General features: G+C 43.5%; 1 protein-coding gene across 2 annotated transcripts in view; it reads right to left on the reverse strand.

The window, feature by feature from the left end:
- KLHL21 (kelch like family member 21) overlaps positions 1-2,226 on the reverse strand; it is a 747,265-nt gene extending 745,039 nt beyond the window's left edge. For both annotated transcript variants that reach the window (XM_044056426.1, XM_044056427.1), the window contains exon 1: positions 2,118-2,226. The gene's annotated coding sequence lies outside the window, so the exon portion shown is untranslated. The remainder of the gene's footprint in view (positions 1-2,117) is intronic.
- Positions 2,227-18,816: the final 16,590 nt, after the last annotated feature.

Genomic DNA, 18,816 nt, shown 5'->3' on the forward strand with positions numbered 1-18,816 from the left:
TGAAAAACTTTTCAAAAGCAAACTTCACGTTAAAACCGAGGTGGAAAGTTTCAAAGCCCCCATGCTAAAGGAGAACACTGTCCAAGCTGCAAAATCCTTTACTAATGCATTCTACGGGCAAGTACAAGAATGCATGGATCATGCTATCCCAAGCAAAACCAAGACTCACTCCTCCAAGAAAAGGAAACCAGTCCGGTGGACTCCTGCTATAAACAAGCTATACAATCAAAGGAGGAAACTAGTACAGAAAAGAGTAAAATGCCAAGAAGGGAAGACATCCCTGATCCATATCACTACGATCCCTCATAAAATCATCCAAGGTGAGCTTCGAAAGAAACCACAAGGCATTCTTTAGCTATGTCAAGAATCTAAGTGGCAATGCTCAGATCTGCTCGGAGTTAGTGCAGAATGGCACAAGATACACTGAACCGACTGATATCGCCAACTTCCTGGCAGACAGGTTCAGTGCAAACTTCACCCCCCTCTCACCCCCAAAAGGGCCCATAACCATACCAGAAGAATGTAGAGCCCCTGAAATCACAGACATTCAGGTTAAAACAGCCCTCTCCAAAGCCAAAAACACAGCATCAATGTGACCAGACAGTGTCCCATGCTGTGTCCTACACGAGCTCAAAGATGAACCAACCCCTCACCTAAACACACTGTTCAAACTCAGCCTCTCCATAGGCTACATACACAGAGTGGCACACAGCAACGGCTATCCCGCTATACAAAGGTGGAGCCACAACAGACCCCGGGAACTATCGCCCTATAAGCCTGACTAGCTTGGTCTGCAAGGCTATGGAGCCCATCATCATGGAACTCATTAACAGAGACATTGGGAACCTCCAAACATTGGACCCTACCCAGTACGGCTTTGTTAAAGGCAGATCATGCCTCCTAAACCTGGTGGACTTCTTTGAGACAGTTACCAAGGCTATAGACGAGGGAAAGGTGGTACATACAGCCTACCTAGACCTCACAAAGGCCTTTGACACCATTTCCCATTCTGGTATTATAAACAAGCTCACCAGCCTGAACATAAACCCCTACGTCACAAGACGAGTTGCCAACTGGCTCATGGACAGAACCCACATGGTGAGAATTGCAGGAGCTAGGTCCGACTCTAAACTGGTTACAAGTGGCGTTCCCCAGGGCTCAGTCCCAGGAATCCTCCTGTTCGGCATATATTTCTCAGAGATACAGGCAAGCACAGGAGGACTATGGCTGACCAAGTTCATGGATGACTGCAAAATAGGGGCTATAATTGACTCTCCAGCTGACACAGACATCCTCCAAAACGGTCTAAAATCATGGCCTCAAGCTAAATGCCAAAAAGTGCATAGTCATCCCCTTTGGAAAAAACAAAGTACCCACAAACTACCACATAGGTGGAAGCGGTTAGAAAATCCTATATGACCCACCTAATCACAAAAGGGTATGCCTCCAGATCAAAAGAGGTCATTGTGCCCTCTACTCATCAGACCCATCACAGAGTACAATGCCCCATTTGGGATGTACCTTACGACACCTGCAACAGCTTGAAAGACCACAGAAGTACATCACCAAGAGGATCACTGGCGTCAAACAGATGCCCTATGCAGCAACTGAAGAAACTCCAGCTGTACTCGGTTGCATACCGCCTACTCAGAGGTGATCTCTGCCTGACATACAAGGCCATGTCCAACCCAGAATTGATGGACATGCTCCACCTAAAGAAAACCATATTCCCTCGAGCCACATGCTCTAGAGATCTAAACCTCACCACAACAATAAATAGGACGTGCTGGAGGGATAGATTCCTGTCCCAGAGACTTCCCATGCTTTGGAACAACAGTCCAATCTACATTAGGCAGAGCTCCTTGCTAACATTCAAGAGAAACCTTGACGAGTGGATGGGAAACAAAGTTTACCCCGGGATTACGTCAGTGGCTCTGCTGGACAGAGGCACAGGGAACTAATCTAAGGGGGTGGCGAAAGCCAACACATTCTGGCTAGGTTTATAAATGCCTTCGGGCAGATAAGGTAGGCTATGTCAACTACAGGCTGGAAAATACCATCCAAACATCTCCGCTACCATAGCATGAAACTTGACAAAAAAAACTAAGCATACCTACCAGCGTCACAGGTTTCATCATAGCAACCCTATCCCATGGATTATCAGATGAAGTCAATGTTGCTAGAACTACATTGCATGTTCTTCCTGGGATGTTTAACCTCTATTAAAGCATCTGAAACACAAAAACAATGAAAAGAGTAAATAACGGGCAACACCCATGAGGGATACATGCTACCTAAAAGGTAGAGGCCTTGTACCACGCATACCTCTTTTGTACATCAGAAAGCACAACCATTAATAGTGCACAAGCCAGTGGGCAAGTTTTTCTTTCTACCTAAAGGCAAGGATGCATGACATCAATCACTATACAAAACATTTTCAACAGTTCTTCTACAGGGAAAGCCAAACCAAATGCAGTAACAATACCTAAGGGTGCTACACACCATGATTCTGAAAGTGTCATATACATATATATTCAAAACGGGTCTGCTACAAACAAAAGAAATCCCACTTACCTGAAGACAACATCGCCGAGACGAGATCTCTGAAACTTTAGTTTAATGAAAGACCACATTGCCAAAACTTTTCTCCAAAGTATCCAGTTGACCAACATGTACAAAAAATACACCGCACTATCTTCAAACCACCCAGGTGGGGGGCTATGCCCCCACACCCCCCCTAACTAAATATATCAACTCGGGGATCGCACTACAGTGGGGAAAAGGGCAAATTTCCCCATGTTGGCCAACTGGATACTTACCATGGAAAAAGTTTCAGCAATGTGGTCATTCATTAAACTAAACAGCAAAACCAGCTCTAGCTCTGGAGATACCATCCAACTGGTAATGTTTGGTAAAGTTATGCACATAAGTCCAGGTAGCAGCTTCAAGAACAGAATTAGCATCTAAGCCTTGAGCCTTTATAGAAGAAAGAAGGCTCTCACCATGAAAAGTGTAACAAAAGGAAATAGCCTTTGAAATCCAAGTGGAAATAGTTTGCATGGAAACAGCCAAACCTAAAGATCTAGGATGAAAGGAAACAAATAATTGGTCAGACTTTCTGATAGCTCAGGATTTTATTTGGATAAAACTAAATCTGTCTATGCACATCTAAGGTATGCAGCACCCTCTCATTGTCAGATTGCAGAGAGGGAAAAAGTAGGCAAATTAATAGACTGATTGACAACTCATTAACCACCTTGGGCATGAAAGAAGGACCAATGCAAGGACAACCTGTCCTCATGAAATATCAAGAAAGGTGGACAAGCCATAAAAGCTTGCAACTCAATCTGGCAGATGTAAGAGCTAACAAAAGAGCGGTCTTCCAAGAACAATGTTGCAAGGAAGCTTAAAAAGCAGGCTCAAAAGGAGCCCGAGTCAATTTCTCCAGCACAAAATTAAAATCCCAGGGAGGGGGACCAGGCTTCCTGGGTGGTCAAATATTACGGGCGCCTTTAAGAAATTGCTTAGCCTCAAATCTAGAAGCTAAAGGAGGAGTTAAAGGCAGCAAGCAGAAAGTGCTGATAAGTGGGCCTTAATAGAAAAATAAGCCAAACTAGCATTGAGCAACTCACACAAATAAAGAACCAAAGGAACATCCACAGAAAGTGGGTCCAGGTCATGAGAAAGACACCAAATAGAAAACCTCTTCCATTTAGACAAGTAAGATTTCCTAGTAGTAGGTTTTCTAGCCTCCTGAAGGACGTGCAGCACATCCTCAGAAAAAAAGGTGTCTATGAAGAATCAAAACCCTATCACCCACAGTGTCAGTTGAAGCGTGGACAGGTGGGGATGGATGAGAGACTCCTTATGTGTGAGGAGATCCACCCTGTGAGGTAACTTGTGATGATGGCCCCTGGCTAGATACAGATGTAGAGGGAACCAGTGCTGTCTCAGCCAAAGGAGTCACCAACAAGATTTTGGGAGCATCCTGTTGAATCTTGAACAGGACTCTCAGAATGAGAGGAAGGAGGAATGCATAAACAAACATCCCCTTCCGAGAAATGAGAGGGAGTCCACCTTCCATACCAGAGGACATCGTCTGTTCAGAGGGGAGGCAAAGAGATCTACTTGTGTACCACCTCAGTGGTGAACAATGTCCAGAAACACATCTCTGTGAAGCATCCATTTGTGGGATTGAGTGAAGGACTTGTCAGACCGTCTGCCACAACGTTCCGATCTGAAGGAATGTAAACTGCCTGAAGAGTCACACAATATTGGATTGCCAGATCCCATACTGGTTACAAGTGGCGTTCCCCAGGGCTCAGTCCCAGGAATCCTCCTGTTCGGCATATATTTCTCAGAGATACAGGCAAGCACAGGAGGACTATGGCTGACCAAGTTCATGGATGACTGCAAAATAGGGGCTATAATTGACTCTCCAGCTGACACAGACATCCTCCAAAACGGTCTAAAATCATGGCCTCAAGCTAAATGCCAAAAAGTGCATAGTCATCCCCTTTGGAAAAAACAAAGTACCCACAAACTACCACATAGGTGGAAGCGGTTAGAAAATCCTATATGACCCACCTAATCACAAAAGGGTATGCCTCCAGATCAAAAGAGGTCATTGTGCCCCTCTACTCATCAGACCCATCACAGAGTACAATGCCCCATTTGGGATGTACCTTACACGACACCTGCAACAGCTTGAAAGACCACAGAAGTACATCACCAAGAGGATCACTGGCGTCAAACAGATGCCCTATGCAGCGCAACTGAAGAAACTCCAGCTGTACTCGGTTGCATACCGCCTACTCAGAGGTGATCTCTGCCTGACATACAAGGCCATGTCCAACCCAGAATTGATGGACATGCTCCACCTAAAGAAAACCATATTCCCTCGAGCCACATGCTCTAGAGATCTAAACCTCACCACAACAATAAATAGGACGTGCTGGAGGGATAGATTCCTGTCCCAGAGACTTCCCATGCTTTGGAACAACAGTCCAATCTACATTAGGCAGAGCTCCTTGCTAACATTCAAGAGAAACCTTGACGAGTGGATGGGAAACAAAGTTTACCCCGGGATTACGTCAGTGGCTCTGCTGGACAGAGGCACAGGGAACTAATCTAAGGGGGTGGCGAAAGCCAACACATTCTGGCTAGGTTTATAAATGCCTTCGGGCAGATAAGGTAGGCTATGTCAACTACAGGCTGGAAAATACCATCCAAACATCTCCGCTACCATAGCATGAAACTTGACAAAAAAAACTAAGCATACCTACCAGCGTCACAGGTTTCATCATAGCAACCCTATCCCATGGATTATCAGATGAAGTCAATGTTGCTAGAACTACATTGCATGTTCTTCCTGGGATGTTTAACCTCTATTAAAGCATCTGAAACACAAAAACAATGAAAAGAGTAAATAACGGGCAACACCCATGAGGGATACATGCTACCTAAAGGTAGAGGCCTTGTACCACGATACCTCTTTTGTACATCAGAAAGCACAACCATTAATAGTGCACAAGCCAGTGGGCAAGTTTTTCTTTCTACCTAAAGGCAAGGATGCATGACATCAATCACTATACAAAACATTTTCAACAGTTCTTCTACAGGGAAAGCCAAACCAAATGCAGTAACAATACCTAAGGGTGCTACACACCATGATTCTGAAAGTGTCATATACATATATATTCAAAACGGGTCTGCTACAAACAAAAGAAATCCCACTTACCTGAAGACAACATCGCCGAGACGAGATCTCTGAAACTTTAGTTTAATGAAAGACCACATTGCCAAAACTTTTCTCCAAAGTATCCAGTTGACCAACATGTACAAAAAATACACCGCACTATCTTCAAACCACCCAGGTGGGGGGCTATGCCCCCACACCCCCCCTAACTAAATATATCAACTCGGGGATCGCACTACAGTGGGGAAAAGGGCAAATTTCCCCATGTTGGCCAACTGGATACTTACCATGGAAAAAGTTTCAGCAATGTGGTCATTCATTAAACTAAACAGCAAAACCAGCTCTAGCTCTGGAGATACCATCCAACTGGTAATGTTTGGTAAAGTTATGCACATAAGTCCAGGTAGCAGCTTCAAGAACAGAATTAGCATCTAAGCCTTGAGCCTTTATAGAAGAAAGAAGGCTCTCACCATGAAAAGTGTAACAAAAGGAAATAGCCTTTGAAATCCAAGTGGAAATAGTTTGCATGGAAACAGCCAAACCTAAAGATCTAGGATGAAAGGAAACAAATAATTGGTCAGACTTTCTGATAGCTCAGGATTTTATTTGGATAAAACTAAATCTGTCTATGCACATCTAAGGTATGCAGCACCCTCTCATTGTCAGATTGCAGAGAGGGAAAAAGTAGGCAAATTAATAGACTGATTGACAACTCATTAACCACCTTGGGCATGAAAGAAGGACCAATACGCAAGGACAACCTGTCCTCATGAAATATCAAGAAAGGTGGACAAGCCATAAAAGCTTGCAACTCAATCTGGCAGATGTAAGAGCTAACAAAAAGAACGGTCTTTCAAGAACAATGTTGCAAGGAAGCTTAAACAGCAGGCTCAAAAAAAGCTTGAGTCAATTTTTCCAGAACAAAATTTAGATCCCAGGGAGGAGGAACAGGCTTCCTGGGAGGTCTAATATTAAGGACGCCTTTAAGAAATTGCTTAGCCTCAAATCTAGAAGCTAATGGGAGTTAAAGGCATACAAGCAGAAAGAGCTGATAAGTGGGCCTTAAAAGAAGAATACGTCAAACCAGCATTGAGCAACTCACACAAATAAAGAACCAAAGGAACATCCACAGAAAGTGGGTCCAGGTCATGAGAAAGACACCAAATAGAAAACCTCTTCCATTTAGACAAGTAAGATTTCCTAGTAGTAGGTTTTCTAGCCTCCTGAAGGACGTGCAGCACATCCTCAGAAAAAAAGGTGTCTATGAAGAATCAAAACCCTATCACCCACAGTGTCAGTTGAAGCGTGGACAGGTGGGGATGGATGAGAGACTCCTTATGTGTGAGGAGATCCACCCTGTGAGGTAACTTGTGATGATGGCCCCTGGCTAGATACAGATGTAGAGGGAACCAGTGCTGTCTCAGCCAAAAGGGAGTCACCAACAAGATTTTGGGAGCATCCTGTTGAATCTTGAACAGGACTCTCAGAATGAGAGGAAGGGGAGGGAATGCATAAACAAACATCCCCTTCCGAGAAATGAGAGGGAGTCCACCTTCCATACCAGAGGACATCGTCTGTTCAGAGGGGAGGCAAAGAGATCTACTTGTGTACCACCCCAGTGGTGAACAATGTCCAGAAACACATCTCTGTGAAGCATCCATTTGTGGGATTGAGTGAAGGACTTGTCAGACCGTCTGCCACAACGTTCCGATCTGAAGGAATGTAAACTGCCTGAAGAGTCACACAATATTGGATTGCCAGATCCCATACTAAAGTGGCAGTCGGCAAAGACAGTAGAATCTCGTATCCCCCATTTGCTGATATACCACATGATTGTGGTATTTTCTGTGAATATCTTGAGAGGCCCTGCAGAGAAGAGAGGAAGAAAGGCCTGAAGAGCAAGCATAATAAACAGAACATGCTGAAGGGATAGATTCCTGTCCCAGAGACTTCCCATACTCTGGAACAGGCTACCCATCTATGTCAAGCAAAGTTCTTCATTAGCACTCTTCAAGAAAAATCTTGATGAGTGGATGGGAAATAGGAAATACACCCCGGGGATCACTTCTGTGTCTCTGCTCAACAGTGGCACAGGAAAATAACTTTTTTGGGTGACGTAAGCCAGGGAATCTTGTTGGCTAGGCTTACGTAGGTCCTTGGGCTGATAGCCTAGTACCTACCTATGAACCTATAAGAGCTCTCATCTCTTTGATGTTGATGCTCCTTCTGCTGACGAGGTGACCAAACTCTCTGAACTCTCAGGGAGCCAAACGTTGCTCCCCATCCCACATCTGAAATGTCTGTGAACAGATCCTAAGAGGGAAACAAAGGCTGTAACGGGAGCCCTGGACTCGGAGACAACTGCTGAATCCACCACAGAAGTTCATTCTTGAGACACAGGAGAAGAGGAACAGGAAAGTCTAGAGGATGTGCATGCTGAAGCCACACCCAACTTCAGAAACCACTGGAACTTCCTCATGTGGAGTTTGGCTACAGGAAGCATAGGAGTGGTGGAAGCCATGAACTCCAGAGCTCTCAAACTCCCTGGCTGAAATGGAGGTCAGGGGAAGAAGAGTTTTGAAAGAAAGAAATGAGAGTTAATGCCTTTGGAGGAGGCAGGGATGCCAGCATTGACACCGTTTGAAACCTGCAACCCAGAAAGACATGATCCTGAGAAGGGGTCAGGGAAGACTTGAAGTTTATTGTGAACCCCAGGCTCTGAAGAAGAGAAATGGTAAAATGAAGATTTTGCAAAAGGACGTCTGGAGAAGATGTCTGAATCAACAGGTCATCCAAATAAGGAAAGATATGGATCCCTTGAAGCCTGCAAAAGGCAAATCACAGGAGTGACGCATTTGGTGAACACTCTTGGGGCAGCAGAAAGTCCAAAGGACAAAGAACAGAACTGGAAATGCCAGGAAGCAACAGAGAAATACAAAACTCTCCTGAAAAGAAGATTGATGGGAATATGGAGATAAGCATCCTTGAGGTCCAGAGACACCAGAAAGGCCTGAGGGAGCATGAGAGGAAAAAGGGACAACATCTGAAAGGAAGGCACCTTCAGAAAAGGTGTTCATATGGGAGAGGTCTAGAACAGGTCTCAAGGGCACTAAAAATATTCTTGAATAAACCCCTTCCTCCTTTGGGACACAGGCACTTCTTGAATACTACCCTGAGACAAGAGGTCCCAAAGAACCTCTGGGAGAAAAAAGGAAGCTGTTCCAGAGGAGGCTGTGGAATGCCCATAAAAGGAGGGCTGGAAACTCAGACCATGAAGTACCCTTGACGAATGACAAAACCCAAGAATCCAGGGTGATCTGGAGCCAAACAGGAAGAGAAAGGTGAAGAGAAAGAGGAATGTGGCTGAGAATGGGTGGATAGTCAGACAGCACCTGGTTTGTCAGGAAAGGAAGGCTTAAGAATCCCAGCAGTCTGAGGGGCCTTAGCAGGAAGAGTCTGTTTACTACCCCTTTTACCTTTAGAAGGAAGGCAAGACTGCCTATGAACAAAGGCTGGCTTAGAAAGGTAGTTCTGTTGAAATGTGGGCACCAGGGGTCCAGGGAAGTAAATAGTGTGGGAAGAAATAGTCAGGGAATTGTTATGGCTAGGCCTGTATAGGCCCTAGGGCTGATAGCCTAGTACCAACCTATGAAACTGAAAAGACTTAAACCAGCAGCTGCAAGAGAGAGTATTATCCAGAGAAGCATCCAGCTACTTAGACTTAATATCATCAGGCAAAGGTTGAAGCTGAAGCCATGAATTTCTCCTCAAAACCGAACCAGAAGCAGCAGCCCTTGAAGAAGAATCTGCAGCATCATAACTACATTTGATAGAATGATGAACTACCCAAGAGGAAATCCCAAGCAAGGAAAGAGCAGAAGATTTACCCTCAGAGTCTGGAAGATCAGAAAGAACCTGTTAGGCCTTGGAAAGAAGAGCCAAGACATACCTAGAGATAGGGGTCTGAAAATTAATAACCCTAAAAGCTAGGATAGATGAAGTATAAACTTTCTTACCCAGCTTATCCATGGTCTACTGTCCTTGTCAGAAGGCAGTAACTTGGACGAAGGAAGCAATTGAGATGGCTTATCAGAGGCTACAGACATCACAGAGGGGTCAGCAGCAGAACATTAAAACAAAAAGGAACAATCCTCAGGCACCCTATAAAACCTATCAGACTTTCTGGGAGCAGGGGGCAGAGAATCCAGCACTTTAGAGGCAGTGGAAAAAGCGTCCAATAAAGCAGGCAAGACAGGAGGAATGGCCACAGGTTTAGGAGATTCCATCTGCAGTAACTCATAATACCCCTTATGGATATCCAAAACCTGGACACAATCCCACTTAAAAAGTTCATCATCCTAGAGATCATGTCCCCAAAGGAAAATTCCTCAGAGGGATTATGTAGAGTATGAGAATCCTCCTCCTCAGACTTTTAGTCTAAAGGAGGGGTCTATATTAGAATCTCGAAGGTTCATTGTTTCAAATCACTAAAGATCGAACTTCCTAATAAAACCTGTAAAAAAAAAAAAAAAATGTAAAGGGTGTTTATGCAGGGGGCAAGCCCCCCTGCACCCCCTACAACCCCCACTACTTAAATATACCACCTCTGAGATCGCACTTTAATGGAGTATGGTGCGGAAAGGGAAGATTTCCCTTTCCTACACTGTAGCGTGATCTCGGAGTTGGTATATTTAAGTAGCTTGCCCCCCTGCTTAAAGCCATTAGGGTAAGCATTTGATGTTTAAATTTTTTTTTAATTTCGTAGTTACGGAACTTCGATAATATGGTGTCGACCATATTGTATTTGATGTTCCGTAACTTCGAGATAATAATATAGATCCTAAAGGAGAAGGAATCTGGGCAGAACAAGGGAGTCATCATCAGAATCCACCTCAGAAAAAACACAATTCTCTGGGCCTTTTAGGGGAAGAGGCGGAACAAGGAGGAGCAGGAACTGAAACCCATTGAGGAGGCCACAATGACAGTAAAGCATTAAATAACCTCTGAGTAAAGGCCTGTCACTCATTTTGTGGATCCCTAGGAGCAGAATAAACATGGTTAGTTTTCGGTTTCTTTTTTAAAAGGACAGCTGTCCTGGAAACCCGAGAAGGCCCAGACTCAGGATGGCATTCCACAACTGCAGTAGGAACCTCTTCCCTAAAGAGAAACTGCAGAACCCCACTAGACCCCTCAGAAACAGTCAACTGTGGTTCCCTCTGAACACCCAAAATGGACGCCTGCAAAGCCTCGTCGGACGTGTTGCCTAGCCAGATCCTCACCGGCCTCCAACACAGACCCTGTAGAATAATCTGTCAAAACAACTGGGTGAGCCTCCGGGAGCATAATAACCTCATGAGAAACTCCCAGCAGAGGATGGACAGCAGAAGATTCCAGCCTTACCTTATGCACCTTCCTCCCATAAGGCTGACCCTCGGGGCAGGAAGTTGCATCCATAGTACCCGCAGCAAGAAGCTTAAGTCTCTGGTTCTCAACGTACAAGGAAAGGGAAAAAAGCCTACTACAAAAAGAGTTTTGGAGACAAACTTCTGACAAATTGAACAAGACATATGGTCATGAGCAGAACCAAGGCAAAAAAAAAAGACAGACACTTATCATGGCAGTCTTTATGGGGAATCAGTCTCCCACACTAGCATTTACCCTTCCTGGATGACATTAACCCCAAACAGCACTAAACAGAAAAGGTAACCAAAAACCCAACCGAGTACTTATCTGCAACTCCAGCAAACAGGAGTAATCACAGAAGAGCCAATAAACAGAAAAATGGTAAAAAAATAAAATGTATGCAACAGACTGGCGGTTAAAACAGGCATTTAGCCTGGCAGCAAAGAAGTTCTGAGGATGGTACACCTGAACGTCACCTTTAAGCCCTACTTTACACAAGGAGCGTGCAGGTGATGTTCAGTGTATCTTAAAAGCAATGGTAGACTTTTGTAAATTGGCCGGACGGAGGGCTTCATGGCAAGGAATCCCATTAGTAAGGAATACTGCAGCGGTGAATGTAAGGACATCATTTGTGTCATTGGGGGTTCAATGACAGCTCCTCATTTGCAATCAACTGCTAATTTAGTTAGCCAGAAGCCAATGACATTGGTCTTGACTTCAGATAAGTAAATTCCAAAAAGAAGCATTCCCAGGACTAATGCTTGAGGGACTCTGCTTGTGACTGGCCTTTTTTATAGAGGTGGACTCTCCAATTCTAACTTCCTGAGTCCTGTCTGTGAGCCATCTGGCTATCCACCAGGTGACGTAAGGATTTGTACCTAACCTCTTAAGTTTGTCAACAATGACTGAGTGAAGTATTGCGTCAAATGCCTTGGCCAGGTCAAGGTAGTCAGTGTGAACCATTTTGGCCTCATCCATTGCTTTGGTGACCTTCTCAAAGAAGTCCACCAGGTTGTTTAGGCATGACCTGCCCTTAATAAAACCAAACTGGGTTGGGCCCAGTGTCTAGAGGTTTCCTATGTCATTACTGATCATTTCCTAGATACTTCTTTCCATGGCTTGCATACAACAATAGTTTTGGGTCAGTAGAATGTCCACCTTTGTGCAGAGGGATGACTGTTGCTATTCTCCATTCATGAGGCATAAAGCCTGTTTGGAGGCTACAGTTAATGTTATTTTAGAAGGCAACCTGGGATATTGTCTGGGCCCACTGATGCAGTTTTATTGGCCTTAGAGAGAACATTGAGGACCTGTTCCCTAGTGATAGTACAAGGAGTTATATTTGATGGTATTTCCCGAGGGAAGGTTGAGGGGAGAGAAGGGTAAAGTTGGAGACGAATTTGTCAGACAGTAGGTTTGCTACATCTTCTGGCTCAGTATAGGTGGCTCCATTAACAATGAGCTCTGCACACAATTGTATATTGCCTTTGAGGTTACAGACATTGCTGAAGAATGCCATATGGTTGTCCTTGGCCTGGGAGGCCAAATTTACCTCAAATTTGGATTTGGTAGACTTTACTTGTCCTCCAAGTTGTTTGTTTAGTTTGAGGAGAGTGCTTTTATCCTTCAGGGTGCTGTACCTTCTAATTTTTGCCATGATTTTCTTCCTTCTGTTATACAGCCTACTAATGTTGTGATTCCACCAGGATGGCTTGTTTTTTGAGTTGGTTCTGCACTTCTTCCTTTGGATACAGCTGCCTCTATGCAGCTATTAACATGTTTGCATAGGGTTTCTACGTAGACAGAGTGTGTTCTCAGGGTTTATGAGGGCTTGAAATGTTGTCAGGTTATCACTTAATAGTAGTAAGTTAGCCTTAGGGTAATTCCTGAATATTCCAGGTATAGCTGGGGTTCCAGGTTTTATTTTTACTTCAAGGAAAACCATTTTGCGGTCTGAGCTTACCAGAGAAGACATTTCACTAGGGAGTGTGCAGCACTCTCCCATATTAGTGAGGACCAGAATGGTGATGGGTGTCCTAGGAATACACAGACTTTACTGTACCACAGCTGTAAATGCAGTGGAAAATATGTGTTGCACTGCATGACTTGCTGAAGTCGGGTGGAGACGGATTTGCAACCAGCGCCCGCCAGTGCTACAGATCATCGGACCTCCTCCATAGCAGGCTGTCAAACTGATAGCTAAATCTGCACCCCAGGACACTAGACTAACCCTCCTTGGCTAAGGATTCTACAGCTATATTCTGTGCTATTTAAATATGTCATCTTTTACTGCCACATTTATACCTGACTGTAAATATAATCACTGTTTTTTGCTATTAATTTTCTTTAAATGTGAATGTACTGCTCATAACACTTTGTTCTCTGTATTATCACTTTACTTTCACATGTAATCAATGTGGAGCTTTTCTCCCCAGGCCTCCACTGAAAAATGGGCCATTTACAGACCCAGTTGACTTTCCCAGTTAACAAATGCAATCAATAAACAAATAGATCCCTGTCCATCAGCTGAAGTCAGAGGCCCACATGGCAATTCAATTAAATGGACAACTAAACTGGTCCAAACAGGCGAACAATGTGCTGCGTTTGTTATCATCAAGGCATTCTACTCCCCTCAAATACAGTCAGACAGACAAACTACACTCTTGAAATGATGCATTTACCAACAGATAAAATATTAAAATCCTAAAGGTTGCCCAGATCCTCCAATCACTAAGCCTGAAATTTGAAATCTAGAACAAACGGGTGGACTTGTAGCACTTGCTGTACAAGACCATACTGTGTGGCACACGGTAGAAAGATTATGCGACACATCAGCTAAACATACGCCAAACTCTGGTAAGGTGCTGTGGAGCATTGCACACTTGCCCGTCCAGCAAGCAGAATATTACACTGTGCCATTCACTTGCATTAAATTAAATTAACATGGATGGATGTTTCAGGGATGCACGAATGAGAAAATTTCTCAATATTGGCATTTCTGACATTTATATACTGTTATAAGGCATGATTCTGTATAACAACACTATCTGCAAAGCTGCCTGAATAGCAGTCATTTCATACCTGTTTCAGTGTTCATACTGTAAACAAACAAATAATGACTGACAATGTGCAGTAGATGTAATACAGCACAGGAATTTATGTTAAGACTTTTTGTGGGTGCATATCATTATTTCTATGGCATACAGGTCTGCATGTGCATCTTATCCTTCGGATATGCCAGTGATGTGTGTATGTATATACCAAACTGATGACAATATTTCATACCCTCATGTACCACAATACAGAACAGATGCAGAAAAATTGCAGCATGACAATTTTAGATCACAGAAAAAATGTACTCTTGGAGGCTGTACTATAGCATAAAATGCCAATAGTCATTCCTGAAAGTAAGCATGTTCAACATGAATGGCTGATGGAAACACTGTCTAAAAGGCAAATGCTGGTGGCCATGAATGCAAAAGACAGCTCTGTGGTCACCATGTCATAGACACACCTGACCAGGCACAGCACTGTACAAGGGAAACTGAGGCAGTTAGGAATGCCATAAATGGTGGACCCCCCAAAGCTGTTAAATAACACCAAAGAGTTTCTAATATATTTTGGATGAAATTGCTATAACCACAGGAAACCCAGTCGTGGCACTGACAGCATGGATACTGCTACCCAACAGCTACATGCTATATTTGCTAATATCACATCTGTCAGTATGGCTTAACATTGTAATAGTTCAGTTGTGTACATTTATATTAACTTATGCAACATGTATGTCATTACAAGGATAATGGTTCCCCTTCTACAACTGCTGATATTGACAAATGACATGCAGTACATGGGCTTGCATATCTTGTTTTGTAGGAATGTAGCAGTACTTTTCTTTAAAGACTTCTCATCTACTTAGTGTGGATTACTTAAAAACTGTACAGTTCATCAAATGAGTCGAAAGCACATCTGCGAATAGTTAAAACTTTCTTAGACAATATAAGAATGACATTTAGATGTTGGACAGGAATGGGATATAAAGGAACTTCAGCAGGAAGGAGTGTATTAATATTTGGGAACTGATATCGGCAATAAAACATGAACAAATGCAAATAAAACTCAGTAAGAAATACTTCAGAAGACTAAAACTAATACTAAAAACAGCCTTGACATCTAGAAATAAAGTCCATTCTATAAACCAATTTTCTTTTCCTGTTCTAGCTTACAGTTTTAGTGTGATTGGCTGGCTGGATCAGCTGAAAAGAAATACAAGAAAAATACTTCATGCTTAAAAAAAGACATATTGCGTATACCAAGATTATGTATTCGACGCTATGAAGGAGGCAAGGGCATCACCAAAATTGAATACATGTATAGATCTGCAGTCATGGGACTGCATACATATCTGCTGACCTGAACAGATCAAAGTAATGAAAGTTTTAAAACATGAAGACAGGAAGTCTAAGACAACCTCTCTGCTTAGTTTAGCAGAAGCATTAGTATCAAGCAGAAACAGAAATTAAACCAGAAGTAGACAAAAGTCAGACAGCAAATGAATGTACCAAAAAGAAAAAATTGGAAACAGTCTCTTACCTTGTTGCTTAGTGTGATGCACTCATAGCAGAGACCTTGTACACTCCAAGGTGCAATAGTGTGGCAAGACTGTTGCATTGGGGATTGTGCAAACACTACAGCATTGAAGCAGCTGATTAGTACTGGAAGCATGAAACAAAGCATTGGAGAGAATGATAAAGTGTACATCACGCATTACCAACACTTCAAAAAACCGACGTGAGAAAACCAAAGTAGTCCATTTATTTATTTACATTTGTTGACTGGGAAAATCCGACTGGACACAGGTCCCTTTTCAGCAAAGGCCCAGGGAGAAAAGCTCCACAATAAAAACAAAATAACAATGAAAAACAGAAAAAAGTAGCATTGATTATTAAAACTAGCTAAGGCTCTTTCCACCCCTATAGTGCCTTTTTAGGCAAGGTTCAAATGACAAATTCACCACTGTAACAGTTACAAGCAAGCAAAATCTGATGGTAATGCTACTCAGTGCTAGAAGTTTAAACCTCAAAATGCACTCACTTGAGGCACTCCTTAAAATAGAGAACATAGACATCTATGCAGCGACAGAGACCTGGTTCAAAGCTCCAGAGAGCACCCTTGCATTACCAGGCTATAATTCATACCACGCCTTTTGTCCACCTAACCCGGAACGAAGCACTAAAGGTGGAGGTGTGTCCATATTCATTAAGGATATTCACACCTCCAGGCTAGTTGCACAGCATAATGTATCCGAGATTATCCAAGTGCAACTAACTCTGGGCAAGACCGCAATCCAAATTGTAGCTTGCTACAGACCCCCCACCATGCCTCAGAATTTCCAGTCCTCATTTCTTGATACACGGGAAAGTATTAGGGTACAACCAAACACCCTAATAATGGGCGATTTCAACTACCCCACCATTAACTGGGAAAACTACTCATCTACCAACTCTTTTGCTCAACGTTTTCTGGAATTCATAAATTCCATTGCCTTGGATCAACTTATTCACACCCCCACCGGGGGCAGCAATATCCTAGACCTGGTCATTACCAACATGGGCAACCGGTGTTCCACACCAGAGGTCAATTCCTCGTTGGTCAGATCCAACCACAAGCTAATCACCCTAGACATCAACATCCCACCCCCAATTAGGGAAACCACCGTAAAAAACTTCTCCAAAGCCAGCTTCACACTTCTTAAGACAGACGTGGCAAACTTCATGACACCCATGCAGACGGACAATAGAGGTATGACTGCTGAATCCTACACAAATGCACTTTATAAGCACTTACGAGTGCATGGATCATGCTATCCCCTCCAAAAAAAGGAAGCCAATCTGGTAGTCCTATGCCATAAACAAACTCTACAACAGAAGAAAACTGTTGCAAAAAAAAAAAAAAAAAAAAGGGTAAAATCCCTTGACTGGAGGAACTCCAACTCCCTGGTCAACCTCAGTAAGAAGCTGAGATCCCTCATAAAATCCTCCAAAGCTAGTTACGAAAACAAAACTGCCACTGATTCTAAAGACAACCACAAAGCATTCTATAACTATGTCAAGAATCTCAATGGCAACACTCGGATCTGCTCTGAGTTACAGCACAATGGCACTAAATATACAGAACCAACGGATATTGCCAACATCCTGGCAGATAGGTTCAGTACTAACTTTACCCCCCTCTCACCCCCTAGAGGGCCCATCGCTATACTGGAAGAATGCAAAGTTCCTGTAATCACGGCTGCATAGGTAAAAAACACACTCTCCAAAGCCAAGAACACAGCATCCATGGGACCTGACAATATCCCAGGCTGCGTTCTACATGAACTACAGAATGAACAGGCACCCTACTAAGTACCATGTTCAATCACAGCCTCACCTCAGGCTTTGTGCCCACTGAATGGCACACCGCGACGGTTATCCCACAAAGGGGGAGCCATGACGGACCCCGGGAACTATCGCCCCATTAGCCTGATGAGCCTGGTCTGCAAGGCCATGGAACGTATTATCATGGAACTCATAAACAAAGACATTGGTAATCTCCAAACTCCGGACCCTACCCAGTTCGGGTTTGTAAAAGGCAGATCATGTCTCCTAAAACCGATTAACTTCTTTGAAGCAGTCACCAAATCCATAGATGAGGGTAAGGTGGTTCACACAGCTTATCTAGATCTTGCCAAGGCTTTTGACACAATCCCCCACTCTGGAATTATAGATAAGCTCACTAAACTAGGTATAAATCCCTATGTCATAAGATGGGTTGCCAACTGGCTCATGGACAGAACCCACACTGTGAAAGTAGCAGACTCCAAATCCGACTTCAGACCAGTGACAAGTAGAGTACCACAGGGTTCAGTCCTGGGTACTCGCCTGTTTGGTATCTACTTCTCTGAAATACAGGCTAACACAGAAGGTCTTTGGCTAATAAAGTTTGCAGATGACTGCAAACTAGGAACCATAATCAAAACTCCTAACGATGTGGACATACTACAAAAGGGCCTCACTGAGACAGATGCCTGGTGTCAAAGCCATGCCCTGAAGCTCAATGCCAAAAAGTGTATTGTCATCCCCTTTGGTAAAAACTCTGTACCCATGAACTACCACATAAGTGGTAGTCTACCTAACGCCAAAAGTGTGATAAGAGACCTTGGGACACAGGTGGACAGTAGCCTCTCCTTTGATAATCACATCACCACAGTGGTCAGGAAATCCTTCTACATGGCTCACCTCATCACAAAAGCTTTCTCAGCAAGAAAAAAAAAAAAAGAGGTCATTGCTCCCCTCTACTCATCACTCATTAGACCCATTATAGAGTACAACGCCCCTTTTGGTATATACCTCACAAGACATCCACAACAACTGGAAAAGCCACAGAAATACCTCACAAGGAGAATAACTGGCCTCAAACAGATGCCCTACGCAGACAGTCTCAAAAAGTCCAGCTTTACTCAGTCACATATCACATACTCAAAGGCGATCTCTGCCTAACATACAAAGCTATGTCAAACCCAGAGCTGTTGGACATGCTCCACTTAAAGAAATCCCAATCCCTCCGAGCTATACGCTCCAGGGACCTAAACCTTGTCACAACAATAAACAGAACATGCTGGAGGGATAGATTCCTGTCCCAGAGACTTCCCATACTCTGGCACAGATTACCTATGT

Source organism: Protopterus annectens, chromosome 14.part0 (genome assembly GCF_019279795.1).
Source record: "Protopterus annectens isolate FY-2018-M chromosome 14.part0, PAN1.0, whole genome shotgun sequence".
Lineage (NCBI taxonomy): Eukaryota > Metazoa > Chordata > Ceratodontiformes > Protopteridae > Protopterus > Protopterus annectens.